Consider the following 19,465-nt stretch of genomic DNA (forward strand, 5'->3'; position numbering starts at 1 on the left):
AACCAGTATGTGGAATTTTGTCCCCATTAACTTCTGGAATAATCCAGAGAAAATCCTGATCCCTAGCTTCCCTCTCAGAGGGAAGAAGAGAGAAGAAGAGAACAGAAAATGCATGTGGTGCTAACCCAAAGGAGCCCTGCCCATCCCACTCAGATGCTGGTGGAGACAGCAGCACGGTTTGGTTGCTCACTGAAGGTCTCATGGAAACAGAGGTGAGTACTGCAGTGAGTACTCCCAGACACCAGGGGGACTAAAGTGCAATGGAGAGACATCAGGGGAAGGAAGACCTTTCATGCTCAGGACAAAAAAGACAGGCAAACCACTTTCACTTGAAAATTGAATACACAAATCCAGAAAATAGCTGGGCTCGGTGGCACATACTTGTAAGCCAACACTCAAGAGGTGGAAGCCGGAGTGTCAAGAGTTCAAGTCCACCCTGAGCTATACAGTGAGTTCAGCTATACAGTGAGTTCAGGGCCAGCCTGGGCTACATAAGAGTCTATCCTAAAATACAAACAAGCCAACAGAACCCCATAGAAAGCACGTACCCCAACAAAAAGTTTTAAATACCATAGACAGACAGACAGACAGGCAATGGTATGTATGCTGCATCGTCTCCGAAAGGAGAAATCAGTGCTCTTGTGGCAGGAGTGGGAATCTATTATACTTTCTTAATATGGGCAGGTTTCATAGTGGCAGCCTGTAGCCAGGTTCCCTGGTTCCTAGGCAGGAGGCAGGGAAGGGGGGCTGGGGCCTGGAAGTGTGGCCTTGGTGTAAACTAGTTACCCAGGTTAGAGATCCTGGCACTGAACAGCCAGTTCACAGGCACTCACAGAACATACTAAGAGTATGGTTCTAGTCAGGTTTCTGTTGTAGGAGGCTGCATATACCATGACCTGCATGGCTGAATCCTAACACTATGTGTGCTCTTACAAAGGATTACTGCATGAAGCCAATCTCTAGAGACCCAAAGAGACAGTGACTTTTCCAAATGCCCAGATCTCAACAGAAGATTATAAGGCATACAAAGACACAGGGAAACTAAAGAAACAGAGAAATCTCTGGAAGTCATTGTTAGGAAATAAAGATCTCCAGTGATTACTCACTGGAGAGTTAAAAATACCCAAAGTAATAATAGACAGTCACTTGAAGAAGAATGCAGTCAGGAAAAGAAAGTCAACAAAATGATTCATGAGGGTGGCAAAATGGCTCAGTGGGTAAAGGTGCTTGTTGCACTAGCTAGACAGCATGAGTTCAAGTCCCCAGAACCCATGTAAAAGCCGGACAATCCTCTGATCTCTAAAATGACCCTGTCTGGGTTTTTGGTTTTGTTTTTATTTTTTAGATATCAGATTGCTCACAATCCACTGTAGTTCCAGCACCAGAGAATCAAATGTCCTTCTTGCCCTCCACAGGCACCTCCATGCACATGGGCATACTCACACACAGACACATAAGTAGAAATATAGTTTGGGGTCTTTTTGTTTTTAAGATGTTAAATGGCACATACATTTAATTCCAGTACTTGGGAGGCAGGGCCAACCTGGTCTACAGAGTTAATTCCAGGACAGCCAGGGCTACACAGAGAAATCTTTTCTTACCCATTCACCATCACCACCAAACAAATAAAAAATAAAAAATGGCATTCTTGGATTGAAATGCAAGGCTTTGGGTCCTACCTAACATAGGATCTCAGATGGGATCTTACCAACCCTGGGAGCACAGGCTGAGTATTAAGCTTTTGCTAAAGCACTGGCAAGTTTGCTCAGATCACCAGCAGTGGTCCAAAGAGTTGGCTCAGAGCTTAAAACCACCTGCTGCTCCTGCAGAGAACTTGGTTTCAGTCTCCAGCACTCATGTGGTGGCTCACAACCATCTGTAACATCAGTTTTGGGGGGGGGTCTGACGCCATTTTCTGTCCTTAGTGAACACCTGTGCACATGCATGTGGTGTACACCACACACTCAGGACACACACATACACATAAAATGAATGAATAGATAAGTAATCTTTAAAACATCATTAATGTGAGGACGTGGTAAGTTCTTAAAGTCAGCACTCCTAACATTCTATAAATAAAAAATTATGTTGGGAGAGCATTTGACTTCCTAATTGGCAGCTGCTGAACTCTGCTGTCCTGGCTGTTTTAAGTGAAAGGCCCTCCAGTTAAATAGTCAGTGAGAATACCCTTGGACCAATAGCAGCCACTCTGAACATGCCATGGATGCTTTGAAAAACTACACAATGATCCCAGCCATTTGCCGCAGGCACTGCACAAAGACCTATATGCAGGCAAAACACTCATAACCATAAGTAAAAATAAATAAATCTTTATAGAAATGAGCATTTAAAATAAAAGAATATAGTTGGGTATGGTGGCACACACCTTTAATTCTAGGAGGCAGAGGCAGGAGGATCTCTGAGTTCGAGGCCAGCCTGGTTTACAAAGTGAGTTCCAGGATGACCAGGACTACACCGTGGGGTGTTGGTGTGTATATAGAGACAGAGAGACTGGGAGAGACACACAGAGAGAGATAGAGACAGACAAAGACACAGAGAGAGGCCTTTCATTACAAAGGAAAATAACCAATGAGCTTAATTCTCATGAGAAGACTAGCTTACTATACATTATCAGGGTACAAAAATTCCAAGACATGCCCAAAGAAGCTATAAAGAATTAGCCAATTAATCAAAACTCAAGAGCATTTTCAGGTAGAGGAGCGAGGCAGATGTCAACCCTGTAACCCCACTTCCCGAATTTGCCCCACCTGAAATGCAAGCTTCTACGGGGTAACAGGAAGTGTCTGTGTCACTCCCTGTGGCCTCTTTGGAAAAGCGTGGCTGTGGTGTATTCAGTCCTCTCTGAAGCCACACTGAAATTTAACCTTGGGTGCAGCAGTATTGGTCTCTAGGAGTTAAGCAGTCATTAGGGCTCTGTCTTGAGGGTAAGATATAAAGAATGCCCTTATGAAGGGACTTGAGGCTGACTGGAATGCTCCCTTCTGTCCCTTCTCTCAGGTGAGAATAAATGATCACAACAGCAAAGTGTCATCATAGAAGCCAGAGAGCAACCGTTAGCAGACACCAACGATGCCGGCTACCATAACTAGATAAACAATTTCTATCATTTATAAACTAGCCTGTCTACAGTGTTCCATCACAGCAGCACAAACGGACTAAATCTGATTCATGGGGGCATGAATCTTGAGTTGTGGGTAATTATAAGACCTTGAAATAAAGTTCACCATTTCATATTCCTCGTGGAACTATGTGGATCTTATAGGTAGATGGTTTCCATCAAGTGTGGAAATATAGGGTCATTACATTGAGGGTCTTTCAGCTCCCACCCTTCTCCCCCCATTCCTCTCCTGGAACTCTGCTCACACATACCTTGTATTGCTGTATGTTGCCCTGAATTTCTGCTCATTTCTATCTTTAAGTCTTTCATCTCCATGTGCCTTATTTTGGGTGACTTATTGTGATGGATTCCAATCACTCTCTTCTCTGCTGTGGTAGCCATCTGCCGTTGATCCTATCCCATGAGGTTTTTTGTTTGTTTGTTTGTTTGTTTGTTTGCCATTTTTAAGAGGTGAAATTGCCCATGCCTGTTGGAGCTCAGATGATGTCAGGCCCATTTAAATATCAGGCAAGAGCTTCAGAATTAAATGTATGTGTGTTAGTTTCAGTCATATTTTGGTTTCTTCCCTTTTACTGTAGGGATGTCTAGTCATACCACTGTATATCAGATATATGCAACCTTTTTATAACTATTTCATAGTGACTCAAAATTTAAAGACTGACTTACACCTCCAGGAGTGGTGAAATAAGACTCTAATCCCAGCACTCAGGAGGCAGAGGCAGGTCTGTAGGTTTGCAGCCAGCCTGATCTATAACTACATAGTAAGTTCTAGGACAGCCAGTGATATGTAGAGAGTCTCTGTCTTTAAAAAAAAAAAAAAAAAAAAAAAGCCCGAGGCTGGAGTGAAGGCTCAGCAGTTAAGGGCACTGGCTGCTCTTCCAGAGAACCCAGGTTCAATTCCTAGCACCCACATGGCTGCTCACACCTGTCTGTAACTCCAGTTTCAGGGGACCTGACACCTTCACACCAATGCACATAAATAAATAAGTTAAATGAATTTTAAAAGAAAACAATTGTCTTGTGTATTAGTATAGACTTTGCCCTTTGTCCTTAGACAAAAGTAGACCATTGAGACTTTGGGACTTTTAAGTTGGATTAAGTGCTTTCTGCATTTTGTGATGCCCATGACTCTTTGGGGGTGTGGGACAGACTCTACGGTTTAAATCTGAAATACACACCCCGACACACCTTGTGTTCTGAATAGCTAACCTTCAACTGGTGATGTTGTTGGGGGTCCGTGGAGCCTTGGGGAACATCTTGGGATTTCCATAGAGATCAAGTTTCATCCCAACAGTTTTATGCCTTGTCTTATCAGGGGCTCCCTGTAGGGAACCCAGCACCACCACACAACACCTGTTCTCACAGGCTACTCTCTGCAACCTGGGTGGATGCTTTCATGATCCTCCAGGAAATGGGACCTAGCTGATGCACAAGGGCCTCTGGAGTTATCCCTGGCCCTCATGGTCCACCACAATGTGAACAGCAGCCACGAACAGATGCACTTCTGGGCCTTCCCCACCATAAGAGACCAAAACTCCTTCAAAGTGTGAGCCACAGTAAAGCTCTTCTCTCAGTTGTTTCCACCCACATTTTGGTCACAGCAATGCAGACACGAGGAACACACCTGCCCAAGGCAGTCTCCAGTGAGTATGCCACCTTCTCTTTCCTGGTGGGACCTTCCCTACTCTCAGGTAATTTCTTCAAAGGCATGTGCTGATGTGCGCTCTGATGAAGACCTATGAGAAACTTCTGTAAAGTTGTCTTTCTACACAATTCTTTCCTCTCCAGGACTATGAATTCTATTTTTTTTGGGGGGGGGTGGTTTTGAGCAGAGTCACACAATGTAGACCAGATTAGCCTTGAATTTACAGAGATCCACCTGCCTCTGCTTCCTTAGTGTTTGGATTACCCTGGGAATGTGCCTGTTTTTGTAGTAAAGATCCTAATTGTATTCTCTCTAACTCCATCATTTTCAACTCCACTTGCTCAACCCAGGGATCTGATTTTGTGTTTTCCTCACCCTGAGCCAAAGCCCAGATGCTCCTCTCTAGAGAGTAAGCTGGGACCAGGATGGGTCTCCTCTCGTTTGCTTTTCTTCTTCCAGGGAACACTGTCCAGAATGAATGCTGTTCACTGTGTGGAGGCTTGTGCTTCATACACATTCAGTTTCTTGGTTTAGGTCAGACAGTAAACTAAAGTCTTGTCTCATTATGGCTGGAAGCAGAAACTACTTAATGCTTTTTGATCCTACTAAATGACCTTCCTCATAGTCTGCCGCCTGGCAATACAGTAATGGGTCTACAAGTAGAGCAATGACTCAGTCTATTTGTCATCCTTATTAGGGATACTTTTAGGATTCTAAGGACTGAAACTAGACGATGTCATTTTTGCTAAGTCCTCTAGCACCAAACCATGCCACTGGCCCAGTGGTAACTGCAATGTATGTGAGGAACTGCACCCACTCTTGAGAACTTTCCAGAGATCACTGAGTTCACATACCTTCTCCTTTCCCAAGTCACTTTTGTCCCTGTCCCTTCTTTTTGAGGCAGGGTCTTGCTAAGTAGTCTGGGCTAGCATCAACTCAGTTCCTACATGCTGGGATTATAGGCTTGTGCTTCTAAGCCCAGTTCTCATAACCTTTTATTTAGAAAAAATAAATGTGAAGATTATATAAAATTGTATTTTATTTATTTTGAGACAGGGTCTCACAATATATGCTCTGGTTAGCCTGAAACTGACTACATAGGCTAGGCTGACCTCAAAAATCACAAAGATCCAAAAGCCTCTCATTCTTGAGTGCTGGGATTAAACATGTGCCACTACAGCTGGCCATATGTCAAATTTTAAAACATTGACCAATGAATATGCATACAGTCTTTGTGTGGATTCACTAACTTTTAGTATTTTGCCACAAATAGTTTATTTCCTTTTTACATTTTTCAATCAATTGAAAGAAAGGTTATCTGCATCTTCAAGAAGAATACATTCTCTCATAAAGTCACAATATTAGTCTACCTAAGAAGCATTATATAATACAGATACAATAGCACTAACATAGGCCCAGGGTGATAGCTAAGTCAATAAAGTGTTTTATTGCAAGCATGAAGGGCTGAATTAGCTTCCTAGTGTCTATGTAAAAGTGTCAGGTGTGATGGCATATGCTTATGATCCCAGTGCTGAGGATACAGACACAGGAGTTCCCAGGCAGGGGGCTTTCTGGCTAGCCAGTATAGACTAATCAGTGAGTTCAAGACCAGGTGAGCAATCCTGTCTCAAAACACAAGGTGAACTGAACACACCTGAGAACAGCAGCCAAGGCTGTTTTCTGGTCCTCCACATGCACTTACTGTACATAACCTACCTCCAAGCACTCACACACATAAATATCAGCTTCTATGTAGTTCATATTCAAAATTTTCCAGCTATCTTTTATAGTTTTGCTTTTTCCATAGATTACAGTCCAACCAAGAATCAGTCACTGCTTTTAGTAACTACTACCTATTTTATTATCTTTTGAAGCAGGGTCTGGATATTTTGTCTAGGCTGGTTTCCAACTTCCAATCCTTCAGCCTCAGTCTCCAGACTGCTGGAATTATAGGCAGGTACCACCATGCCAAGTTCATCCTATCGTATTTTTTATAGCAGCCTGAACATTCTGTCCTCTGTTTCTAGTAGAATGGTGACAGCCTTGAGTGACTCACACCTGCTATCTTGTTACTGTTGATTGCCAAGAACTGTGACAGTGCTAGCAAATTTTGTGACAACGTACGAAAGAGAAATTCCTCATTGTGTTAGACTTACATTTATCTTGTCACTTTGAAAAGTATTAAATGCTGAACACAAATAAGCATCAGTTTACAAACCAATTTGCCCTAAAATTGCTCAGGGATTCAAGTGTGCTATTATAGAATTTAACAGCAGGAGATTTTCTTTTTTCTCAGGAAAAGGCGAGGTAGCAGAAGGATTTCAGCTCTGTTTTATTCTGTCACTTTTGTTTTAGGATCACAGTTACATAAAAACATGATCCAACTTTTTCGTAAGTGCTATTCTGCTGTGATTTTTTTTTTCAAGGCAGGTTCCTCTGTGTAGTGCTAGCTGTCCTGGAACTAGCCTCGATTGAACTCACAGAAATGCATCTACCTCTGCCTCCCAAGTGCTAGGATTAAAGGTGAGTGTTACCACCACCCAGCAGAGTTTTGTTTTGTTTTCTGCTATGATTTTTAAAGAGAATAGATCGGTCATCTATTCAGCAGCTGAACCTGCTAAATACTTCCCTAAGTGAAACAGAGCAGGAAATCCCTTACTTTAGAACCCCAGAACATCCATGAGAGACTAAAGCCATGTTTTGCCCTCAAGGAGGACTACTTTACTACATAAATTTCAAAACCACCATCTGGTAGCCAATCCTAATTTTCCAGCAGATGGCAACAGTCCATAAAGGGTGAGCAGGGTGAATGGGAGGCGTACAGCGGTGCAGGGTATGCCCCATTGCAAGGGCATGAGCTCGTGAGTGGTAATATGGGGACAATGATGAGCACCAGGGCAAGACAGGATATAATGCATGGTGGCACCCAGCGTGCTTGGAGCTAGCGATGCATCTCGTGAAGAGGTTTGTACGGCTTTGTCACTTTTAAAGTTTTGTTTCCAGAACCACATATTACAGAACAGCTGTTAAAGGGTGGAGGAGTGGTTGATATTCAAATTGAACTAATTACATTCAGTACCCAAAAGATATTTATTGTATGTTTCTAACAGAAGCTGCAAATTCCGAGAGAAAGTACTTGGGGATAAAGAGGAAAAGGCAAAGCTGAGGTGCCTTTGATGGAGGGGCAGGGTCCCTCTGGCATGAGCTGACTCCTGGCACTTCTCTTTCAGAATGTGTTTTAAGCGGCCTAGTGTGTTGGCACGGGCCTACAGTATCAGCACACAAGGCAAGGCAGGACTTCAAGCTCCAGGCTAGCCTGGGCTACAGAGCCTGTGGAACAAGTATAAAAAGAGATATAGGGACTCCCTGGCTTGAGGTGAATGCAGGTCGACTGAGTTGTTCTCACCGTGTGCTAGGGAATGTTCCTGACCAAGGCTTGTTGGCTTGGCAGGGTTAGAGGCCAGGAAGTAGGCCTCACATGCTGACAGGGACTCTATAACAGCCGTCATCCTACTTTTCAAGCAACTTCCTTAGTTTCTAGAGGAGAAAAGAAAAATAGGGGTAATAATTGTTCTTCTCATCCACTGACTTTGTTTTGCTGTGTTTTATTTTCTTCACTGCTATGAAAATCACCAGACCAAAGCAATTTAAGGGAGAAAAGGTTTATTTCAGCTTACCACTTGAAAGAAAGTCCCACTCTGGTTGGGGAGGCATGGTGGCAGGAGCAGAAGGCACTGGTCACATTGCATTTGTGTCAGGAGACCCAGAGTCACAAATGTGGTGCTTAGCTAGCCTGTTCTATGAATCTGGAATCCCAGCCCATATAATTAATGATGCTGCCCACATTCATGATGCCTCTAGTGACCTCCACGAACCTAATCTAGAAACCCCTCAAAGACAGGCCCTGAGAGTGGTTTCCAACTTGGATTCAGACCCTATAAAGTTGACAGTTGATATAAGCCATCACACAGTGTTGGTGATTGAACCCAAGGCCTTGAACATGATGGGCCAAGTGTATTATTACTGAGCCACATCTCCAGCCCCAAAGGTTATGTTATAATGGTGCTCAAGTATGGCTCAGTGGTATAGCAAATACTCAGGAAACTGAAGCACTATTAGGTAAATGATTCCATATCATTTTCCCTCTTCTCCCATCCCCTCCTCTCTATACAGCTCTGGATAGTCTCAGCTTCCTTGAGTCTGGGCTTATAGGCATGTAGTACCATGCATTCTCTCTCTCCTTTCTCTCTCTATGACACATGTAAGAAAGGCTAGGGAACCAATAAAAGCAATCTCTACTAAAGATGGGAAGGAATTGTGTGCATGGTGGCATTTGGGAGGCTGAGGCAGAAAAACTGTGAGTTCAGGACCAGCCTGGGCTACACAGGGAATCTCAGGACAGCTGGGCTATAGTGTAAGAACTTGTCTCAAAGGGAAAAAAATCTACTTCAAATAGGCTAAAACAACATAGGTGGAAGATTTTGTTAACATAAATTCACAATAAAATATAATTTATGCCAACAAAATGTCCTATGTCTAAAACTTTGAGAAATACATACCAAAGAGCAGATGTGAATCAAGCTGAACCTCGCCAGAGTCATATTTCAGGTGAACACCATTCACTATCAGCCAGCCTATACTGCAAACATGCAGAACAAAGGTCACTGAAATGAGGTGGAGCCAGTTTGACAGAGAGTATGCAATCTTGTTTCAACAGATTGACTAATATGAGAGGAAAGTAAAATGGTTAACACCAAGAAGGCAGACTCTTGAGTTGACTTCAGAGGAGCACCAAGGAGGGGGGGGGGTACAACCTTCCTTCCAGCCATTTCAGTGGGTAAGGCACTCTAGAGATACAAGGGTTGGAAAGGAATTTCAGAGCCAACAGATGGAGAATCACTATTGACAAAAGACAGGGAGTGGGGAGCAAGGTGTTTTATCTGAGTGGAGTTCTGGGGAGCTGTACATTAGTAGATACTTCCAGGCATCTGTATGGGATTTACAGGCAGAGGGAGAGCTGGCAGAGAACTTAGCAAAACCAAGGGTGAGGGCTTCTTTTCCTCATTTCCCTCTGCTAGTTCCCAACTTCTGTGTTCCTTCCTATATTTCACCCAATCTACATAATATATAGTAAGTATCCAGCTGTATAAAATCCTTTCTTTCACTGCAAACACACATTCAAGAAATGTACTATGTATTGGACAGAAAAAGAGAGCTGTGCGTGGGGATACAGGCCTACAATCTGCATACCTGGAGGTAGGAGCTGAAGGTTACCCCCGCTGTGACACCCTGTCTCATAAAGTCACCGAGCAAGTTACTGGCTTCAGTAACTTTCCTGGCACTTTTCCAACACAGCCGAATTGTTGAACTATTTTTATTTCTTCTGTTAAAATGAATCTTTAGGGCATGGTGAGGAGTGCAGGCCTGTAATCCCAGCGCTTGGGAGGTTTACTAAAGCAGAGCCACTGCTGTGAGTTCAAGGCCAGCCCTGGCTACAATAGTGAACACCAGGCCAGTGGTGGTGGCGAAGGCAACACAGCAAGACCCTGTCTCAGAGTCCAAACAAAACAAAACAATTAAAAATGAATAAACACAAAGAAGGCTAAGAGTGTGTGTTGCTCTTGAATTCAGCACATTGTAGATAATAATGGTTTCAAAGTCAACCTGCAGCTCATGCTGATTTCTCACACTGTGGAAATCACAAGTCAGTGAGTTTTCCCACAACTCCCAGTGTGAATCTGGCGGTCCCGGTAATTCCCATCTAGGAGACAGTGCCAGGAAGTGAACACCAGCAATGTCTCACTTCAGCCGTTAATTTCAATCTCTTCTTTCCCTTCAAGTAAAAGCAGAAAGGCAGCAACCCTACCAACCTTGCCTGGAAGAGGAAAGTGAAATGTGATTTGACTGAAAAACCTAAGACAGGAAATAAAGGCCTAGTGTCAGGACAAAGTGTAAACTCAGCCCGTGGGGCTGACTTTACTGGGAGATAAACAAAGTCAGCACTTGGCTCTTGTGCAGGGTGTCATGGATCACAAAGCGGCTTCATTTTCAAAGCGGCTTCATTTTTTACCCCCTGGAAGGGTGCCCCTGGCAATGTTGAGGGAGGAGGTTGGTGCCTTCCTGACTCAGAGGCAGGAGTATGCCACCCGCTGACTCACCCTCCTCACTTCCTGGGATGCCTGGGTGTTCCAAGACACTAATGGAGGATTAAATTAAGGTTGCCATGACAGCTGTGTAAATGCTGTCATGATAATATCCACAGACTTTGTACTGCCTCCCCTGGAAGTTGAATTCTTTCCTTTCTGAAACATCTATCACTTTAATAATTGTCTTTCTTCAATAACTAAACATCATTGATTTACAGAATGATAAATTCCCATTGTTTTTAAACCTATCTGGAAAAAAAAAAAGCCCCACTAAGATTAGCAAACAGAGCTCTAGCATTTATCTTCATGACTATATGTGCCTATGGCTCCTCGTTCCCTTAAAGACTTAGAAGAGACTTGCTAGGACAGGAGATGCCTATTAGTCAAATCCATTATGTACAACTGAGGTCTTTTACTTGCTTCATCCCTTGCATTAACATCATTTGTCTGCCAGACTAGTTTTACTCTACCCCTTTGTGCAATTGTTAATACTAACCTTTGGTTTTGATTACCTGATTCTGGTTCTCTTATATAATATATTCTAATCACTTTACCCCAACTAGTCATTGGTGGGTATACAACTGAAGTCAATGACCACCCCCTTTTCATTGAATCTGTCCATAGTAAATAAGCCAGCGTAAGTAACCCCTAAAGCCTCCTCCGTTCCTGGCCCCTGACTACTGATGGCCCATTCTTTTTTGTTTGTTTTTTTGGGGATTTTTGTTTGGGTTTTTCAAGACAGGGTTTCTCTGTGTAACAATTCTGGCCATCCTGGAGCTGTCTTTGTCTTTGTCTTTGTCTTTGTAGACCAGGCTGACTTCAAACCCCCGTGCTGGGATCAAAGGTGTGCATGGGCCGGTGGCAGCGGCAGCAGCAACAGCGGGAGGTGCCATTGGTGACCCATTCTTTTTTCTTTCTTTAATATTTTTTTCTTATTTTACATATGGATCCCAGCTCCTCCTCCCTCCCATCCTTCCATATCCCCTCCCCCCAATCCCATCCCCAATCCACTTCCCAGGGAGGGTGAGGCCCTCCATGAGGCATCATCAAAGTCTGATAGCTCATTCTTATGCAGATCCAGTGCAGGCATGTGTAGCAGCTGTGATTTCTGGGCTACAAGAGCTGTGTCTTGGCCAGAAGATGACATTTTTACAGCTCTTCTTCCTTTCTTAGAGGGATGCACAATACTAATCTTTTGTTTTAATCTTGTCAAATTTTTACCTAAAAATGAGACTCTAAATTTCTAGAATATGTTAGGTTAATATGCACCCACCACCATGACTTCTTAAACTTCTGGGAGCCTGGGCTCCCAGTTTTCATTCTCCAAGTAATGGCTCAGATGCTATCTGATGGTAATCTCCATCCTAATCAGAGGGACCATTCCCAGATAATGAGGATGAGAGCCGAGGGCATTCCCAAAGGTTTTGTTTGTTTGTTTGTTTTTTTAAAGAAATTCTGGTGGTTTGAGATTTAAAAGAGTGTTGGGTCCTGCTAGGAACTGGCATATACATCATCAACCTTCCCGTGCTCAGGCTTTTGCAGGCCAACAAACAAGAGTCCCTTGCTCACAGGGCCCAATGGAACTTCACTGCATTAGGTTACATCTGCTGTGCAGGGCACTGTCTGTGTTGTGACAGTCCCGCACGGTGTAAGTACACCTCATGGATAAATATTTCCAGCTGAGTTGAACAGGAAGCTTTCAAACCTTAAAATTGGCTGATTTCCATGAAGGGGTAACTTCAAATGGTGCTTTCCCTTGAGTAAATTCTAATTTCTCAGCTGTTTTCAGCTTGCTGTATCTCTCCCCCATTGTTCTTCCCTGCTGTTTCCTTTAAGACTATTCTTTGATGTTTTAGCATTTGTTCTTATGAGAAAGACATCCTCCAGAATGTTAAAACCTCAAGATTCTGGGCTCAGCTAACCAGGAGTCAGAGCCAACATAACCCAAGAGACTTGGATTCAGACCAGACAGGTACCTGGTGCCCCTCATTAGCAAGTGGCTTCAGTTTCTCACATGGTACCAGCCTCAAGGATCATTTCTTTCTTTACACTTTATTTTTTAAAATTTACTTGTATGCATGTATGTTGGTGTACCACTTGCAAGCCCGAGGCTTCAGGAGGCCAGAAGAGGGTGGCGAATTCCCTGGAACTGGAGTTACAGACAATTGTGATTTGCCATGTGGAATTGAACCTGGTTCCTCTGGAAGAGCAGCCAGTGCTTTTAATTACAGAGTCATCTCCCCAGCCCTCCCGGCTTAAAAACATTGTTACATTTGTTTATTCATTTTGAGGTGGTGGTGGTGGTGGGGTCCCACATGATATATAGCTCTTGTGAGGAGGTGGACAGACTTTGTGGGAGCTTGTTCTCTCTTTTTATCATGTGGATCTCAAGGATTGAGCTCGTATTACCAAGCTTGGTGACAACAGCCTTCACCTGCTGAACCATTTCACTAGCCCTTGGCTTCCAAGGTCCAGATACAGCATTGGGTGGGCCATTCTGATTGTTATGGTACATCACTTGTCTTGACCATCAATGCTATCTGCCAAAGGCCTCCATCAAAGGGGAAAGTGTAGGGGCTCAGCTGTTAAGAGCACTTGCTGCTCTTGGAGAGGATCCAAATTCAGTCCCCAGCACATCAGGCAATTTAAAACTACATGTAACTCCAAATTTCAGGGAATCTGATACACTCTTTTGACATTTGCAGGCATGGAGTTCACGCACACACACATACACACACTAAAATATTTTAAAACAATAGAAAAGGCCTACTCAAGTAAATTTAATAGAAACTAATGAAAGGATGGGACCATTCAAAGAGGCATGCATAAGGCCAAGTAGGACAGGTGAGGGGGTAATGACACTTCCCTGAGATTAGGGAAGTCTGAAACTGTCTCCATCTTTTCCACCTCTTCAGGCGCAAGTCTTAGGGCCATTGTTACAGAGCCTGGAAGGAGTAGATGATATGAAAGAAGATTGTCCAGTGCAAACAGCCTTTGCAGAGGTAAGCAGCTACTTCTAGAAACTGATCTAGGCAGAGGACAAAAGGAGATAAACATGTAACTTTTCTGTTTTCCCAGTGCTATGAATGACTTCCCATTAATGGCAGAACAAGGAAGCCTTATTTTATTGATACAGTTCCTAGGAATGAGACTCTACGACACAGAGGTGTAGAGAAAGAATCTGAAAACTGTAGAGAAGATGGAGAATAGCAGGACATTAGAATTTAAATTGTATACACCATAACAACCCACCTTATAACTCTATCTATCTATCTATACATATATACATATATTTGTTTTTTTGGTTTTTTTTTTTTGTTTTTTGTTTTTTTGTTTGTTTGTTTTTCCAAGACAGGGTTTCTCTGTGTAGCTCTGACTGTCTTAGAACTCGTTCTGGAGAACAGGCTGGTCTTGGACTCAGAGACCTTCCTGCCTCTGCTTCTGAGACTAAAGGCATTTGACACCACACCTGACTGATTACACCTTTTTATTTCCAGTTTTTGTTTGTGTGTAGTACCTATGGCTGTGTGCATCTAGGACAGGACTCCCAGACCAGATTATCACTGACACTGAGAAATGACAAGGTTATGCTTTCTGTAGCAATAAAGATGACGATATGCATTTTACATTCTAATGGTTATTTTTACAACTCAAAAACAATTATCTAAGTCTGTTAGAAAGAAAACTGCCTGAGATTAATTTCTCAACCCAATCCTGTAGGGGTGAATTGGCAGTACAAACTCTCACACAATGGAAATCTCACACTGTCAACTCAAAGTAGCTCAGGTTCCAGATTCCAACTAGGATAGCTGTATCGTATGCCATGCATTGAAATTCCCCCACAAAGTCAAGTTCATATTTGAGCTGAGCAGGAAGCTCTAGGTTTGATCCACCCGAGGAACCCTTCCGTTCCACCAACAAAAGACTTGAAAAAAAAGTTTCTTGGACATTTCCTGTTCTACCATTTGCCCATGTTTGTTTCGGAAACTACTTTCCGGATCTGCTTCTGAGATTCTTGTCCTATATTCCTCTTATCTCTTTCTCAAACCAAACCAAGGACAGCCAACAAAGAGGAAGCTGTACCCAGATAAGAATGTGCTGATCTGTTATTTTGCTTGGTCCTCCACACATCCCAACATACTGATTAGACAGTTAACAATGTGCTGTCTGGATGTTTTACCCATTGGACCAAACAACAAAACTTTCCTAAAGTTTTCTCTTCAAATTGATGTATTGCTGGATATTTACTAGAGCTTCTAGTGCTGGATTGTGTAGAATTGGCACAAGCAGATGTCCTCACTCTGTTCCTGTATCAAGGAAACAAGCCATACTATTTCTCTCTGAGTTGTGACCCAACTGAGACAAACAGTGACAGTTTTACCTGCCATGTGAATAGGCTTAAACAACTTTTGTTGGTTTGTTTATTTGGAGACAGGCTCTCACTGTGTAGCTCTAGCTGTCCTGAAACTCACTAAGTACACCAGAGGCTGGCCTCTCACAGAGAGCGAGCCATCTGCTTCTGTCTCCTCAATGCTGGGATTAAAGGTGTCCTCTATTAAGCCTCTATATAAAACAGCAAAATTTTAATGGCTGTCTAGTGCCTTTATCTGAGTTACATAAAAACTAAAATGACTTCATTTATACTACAAAGGGCTAAGCACTGCTTAAAGTTGAAGGTCAATTACTGATTTTCTTTTTTATTTTTGTGTGTTGTTTGTTTTCAGAAATACTGGCCTGAGATCTTCCTGCTTCAGCCTCCAAGGGCTAGGATTAAAGGTTAGGTTCCTCTGCATTGACTTTCCTTTACTAGGCAGTGCAGGCTATAAAATTTGGAAACAAATAGCAATTTATAAAGCCAATCATTTGAGTAAAAACAGTGATATTTCATAAGAAAATATTAATATTTAAAGAAATGGTGTTTTGTTAATTTAGTTACTATTGTACCCATAATTGTCTCTGAGGTTTTTAGAAATAAACAAAATCAAATATGAAACATCTCAGCTAACATAACTTAAGGGCATCTGTAGTAACCCATGGAAACAAAAGGCAGTTGAGGTTAAAAAGTAGGAGAGAGAACAGACACACAAATTCATGGCCTTGGAGTTTTTCCCAAAGTATTTAATTAGCAGACCAAAAAATGGTCTGTGAAATTTTAATTTTAATGTTTACACTAGAGAAGCCAAGCAATTAAAACTTGTTTAAACAAGGTTCTGCTTAAAACACTTCTGAAAATTTATAGGGGCTAGGACGGTAGTATAATGCCAAAGTACTCGCCTTCCTGGCATGGAGTCTTGTGTTCAAGCCCTAGGAGTGGGAAAGAAACCAAGGAATTGAGAGACCAGGAATTAGACCAACTCCTTGGTAGGCAGACTATTACCATGCTAGGTAATAGAGGGGGCAAATTCCCAATACAGCCAGATTCTTCCCTCAATCTCTGTCTTGGTTGGGGTTTCTATTGCTGTGGCTATAAAACACTATGACCAAAAGCAAGCTGGGAGGAAAGGGTATATTTGGATTATATGTCCACATCCTAGTCCATTATTGAAGGAAGCCAGGACAGGAACTCAAAACTGGGCTGGAACCTGGAGGCAGGAACTGATGCAGAGGCCATGGAGGGGGAAGGGTGCTGCTTACTGGCTTGCTCAGCCTGCTTTCTTAAAGAACACAGGACCAGCAGCACCACCCACAAAGTACTGGGCCCTAATGGAGCACTAATTAAGAAGATGCCTTACAGCTGGACCTCATGGAAGCATTTTCTCAATTGAGACCCCTTCCTCCCTGATGACTCTAATTTGTGTCAAGTTGACATAAAACTAGCCTGTACAGCTTCCTCTCAGCTTTTGTCTCCCACTTGCAGGACCTCTGTGGATGGAACTCAATAAGTTCAAAACCTGATCAGGACAGAACACACACAGTTGGACCATCAACTATCCATTCTATCTGTCTTCAAACTGGCCAACCCTAAATTAGGGGAGGAAGATTTCAGAGTCTGTAAAACCCCCAGGCCTCAAAAAGAGACTGGTGTTTCAGCTTTCTGAGTTCCCTTCTATATGTGTCTTGCTATGTGCATGTTTCCCACCCCAATAAATGGCTTCCTTCAACTGCTGATTCTGGTTGCTGTGCTTGAGATTTCTCTGCAGCTACCTGGTGCATATCAGATTTTTCCTGCCTTTTAATTATTTATCTGACAGGGAAAATGAACCTGATCAAGACCACTAGACTGTATCATTTCTAGACTGTATTAGAAGGAAAACAAATTTATACATATTTGTTAAGTAATATACCTAGTCTAAAAAAATTTTTAATTTGTTCTCTGTTTACTGAGTTAGCATACTCCAAATAAGCTAATTCATAAACTAGACTATTTCTGTATTTTCACTTAAAAACTTGAAATCTTAATATTGAACTAGAATGTTCTCTTTCAGTTAATATTTGCACAATATAAAGCAATATCATAATTTAGTGTTCTATTGATATGCATTTATGATGCAGCCAATCTTTTGCTAGTCTCTACAACAGTACATACATGTTAGTTTTTCATTACTATAACAAAATACACGAAACAATTAACTTACAAAGAGGTTTGTTTTGTTACCAGTGGTGGAGATTTGAATCCATTATTGGTTGGTCCTGTTGCTTTGAACTTATGATTAGGCACACATCCTGCTTGGAAATTGTGTTGGTGCAAAAAGCTGTTTGTTCTAATGTATAGAAATGTGTCTTTCCAGGCTATCATAAATGCCCTTCCCGGAGAGTGAGATCAACAACTAACTTCTCCATGGAGCCCTCAACTAATGCCTGTTGGAAACAGGAGCAAAAACCCATACATAAACACTGAGTCGAACTAGAACCTAGATGCAGATGGAGAGGACAAGACCAGGCAGCAGAAACACATACAGACAGCTTACCTGAACAAGGAGGAGCTAACGGCCACTAGATTGTTAGCTGGGAAGCCAGCATGGGACTGACTCAGGCCCCCCTGAATATGGGTCTCAGCCAGAAGGACTGAGCAGTCTAAGGGACCTCAGACAGTGGAGCCAGGATGTATCCCTGGTGCACAAAAGGATGTTGCGAACACATCCCCCATGGAGGGATAACTGCCTTAATCTAGAGACAGGAGAGAAGCCCTAGTCCCTACTTCACATGACCTGTCAGATCTACATGACCCCAACTGGATGGCATTTCCCTACATATGGAATTGGGGTGGGGGGATGGGAGGGGAGTGTGGTTAGAGTGCATGTGAGAGGACAGAGAGGGTAAAAGGGAGGGAAGGAGGGAGGGAGAAAGGGAGAGAAGGAGGGAGGGAGAAAGGGAGAGAAGGAGGGAGGGAAGGAAGGAGAGGGAACTGGGATCGACATGTAAAATAATAAATTAAATTAAAAAAATGCTTTGACTCCAAAATTTAAGTTCAAGGACAAGTTACTGGGGAAAAGGATTTCTATTTTTGTTTCCACAGAAAATGAAAAGATGTGGATTCCTTCCAGACTAATGTGGTTTGATCAAGCCAGACCACCTGAAACAGTACGAGGTGATCCTACATTCAAAACAGCTGGACAAAGCAGCCTTACAGACTACAGCCAGGATTTCTGAATCTTCTTCGAATCCCCCATGACAGCATCCCTTACCAGCAGGAAGTAGTTTGGAAAGAACAATGCCCAAATTCCCAAATATTGTCTATAAATGTTTGTTTTCATTTAAATGGACTTTGTTATATAAATTTTAAAAAATTAAAAAAAGAAATGTCTTTCCAAATTCATATGCATTTGTAATTTTGATTCTGCCAGTTACTGTTTTGCTTTAGCCTGACAACAATGTAGCAATGCTACAAAGACATTAATGCTTTTCAGTCAGAAATATGCCAAGTAGGTGTCCCATTAAAGAGCTAGAAAGAAAGTAGGACAAGTATATTCAGCAATGCAGAGCTAATTTGCACTCAAAAATACATTCAACAGGAATTTCTTTTGAATTTATCCCATGTCAAGAGCTTTTAGGCACTTGATATATATACACATTCCAACAATTCAAAGTCATATCTCTGCCTATGTATGGAACTTACATTTGAGTTCTAGATTTTGAAATTCTTTGCTGCTTCTTAAGAAGCCAGTTAAATGTCAAAATCCTGAAAAGGATCTGTTGAGACTCTCCACATGGGAGCCAGACATATGCTACAAAGTGTTATTTAAAAACCAACTAGGGGCAATGTTGCCTATGATTTCATCACTCCATCAGGTCCTCTTCCAACAACATACCAAGCAGAGAGCTCTTTTTATCCAACTCCATCTGCTGTTGGTAGTGATCAGCACACTGTGGGCACTGTGGTATCATCTGAGATTAGGTTGTGAAATAGGAAGTGGAGTTACAAGCAGATTTGCAAGTGTATGCAAACTGTTCCTTCTATCTCTTGCTGAAACTAAGAGTACCCAATTCAGGTTTGGGAGTAGGCAAGACAGGGCTATCAGCACATTCTTATCAAGGCACAGTTTCCTTTTTGCACGCTGCCCTTGTTTTGGCTTTGGAAAGAGATCAAAAGGGGAT

Source organism: Phodopus roborovskii, unplaced genomic scaffold (assembly GCF_943737965.1).
Source record: "Phodopus roborovskii unplaced genomic scaffold, PHOROB, whole genome shotgun sequence".
Classification (NCBI taxonomy): domain Eukaryota; kingdom Metazoa; phylum Chordata; class Mammalia; order Rodentia; family Cricetidae; genus Phodopus; species Phodopus roborovskii.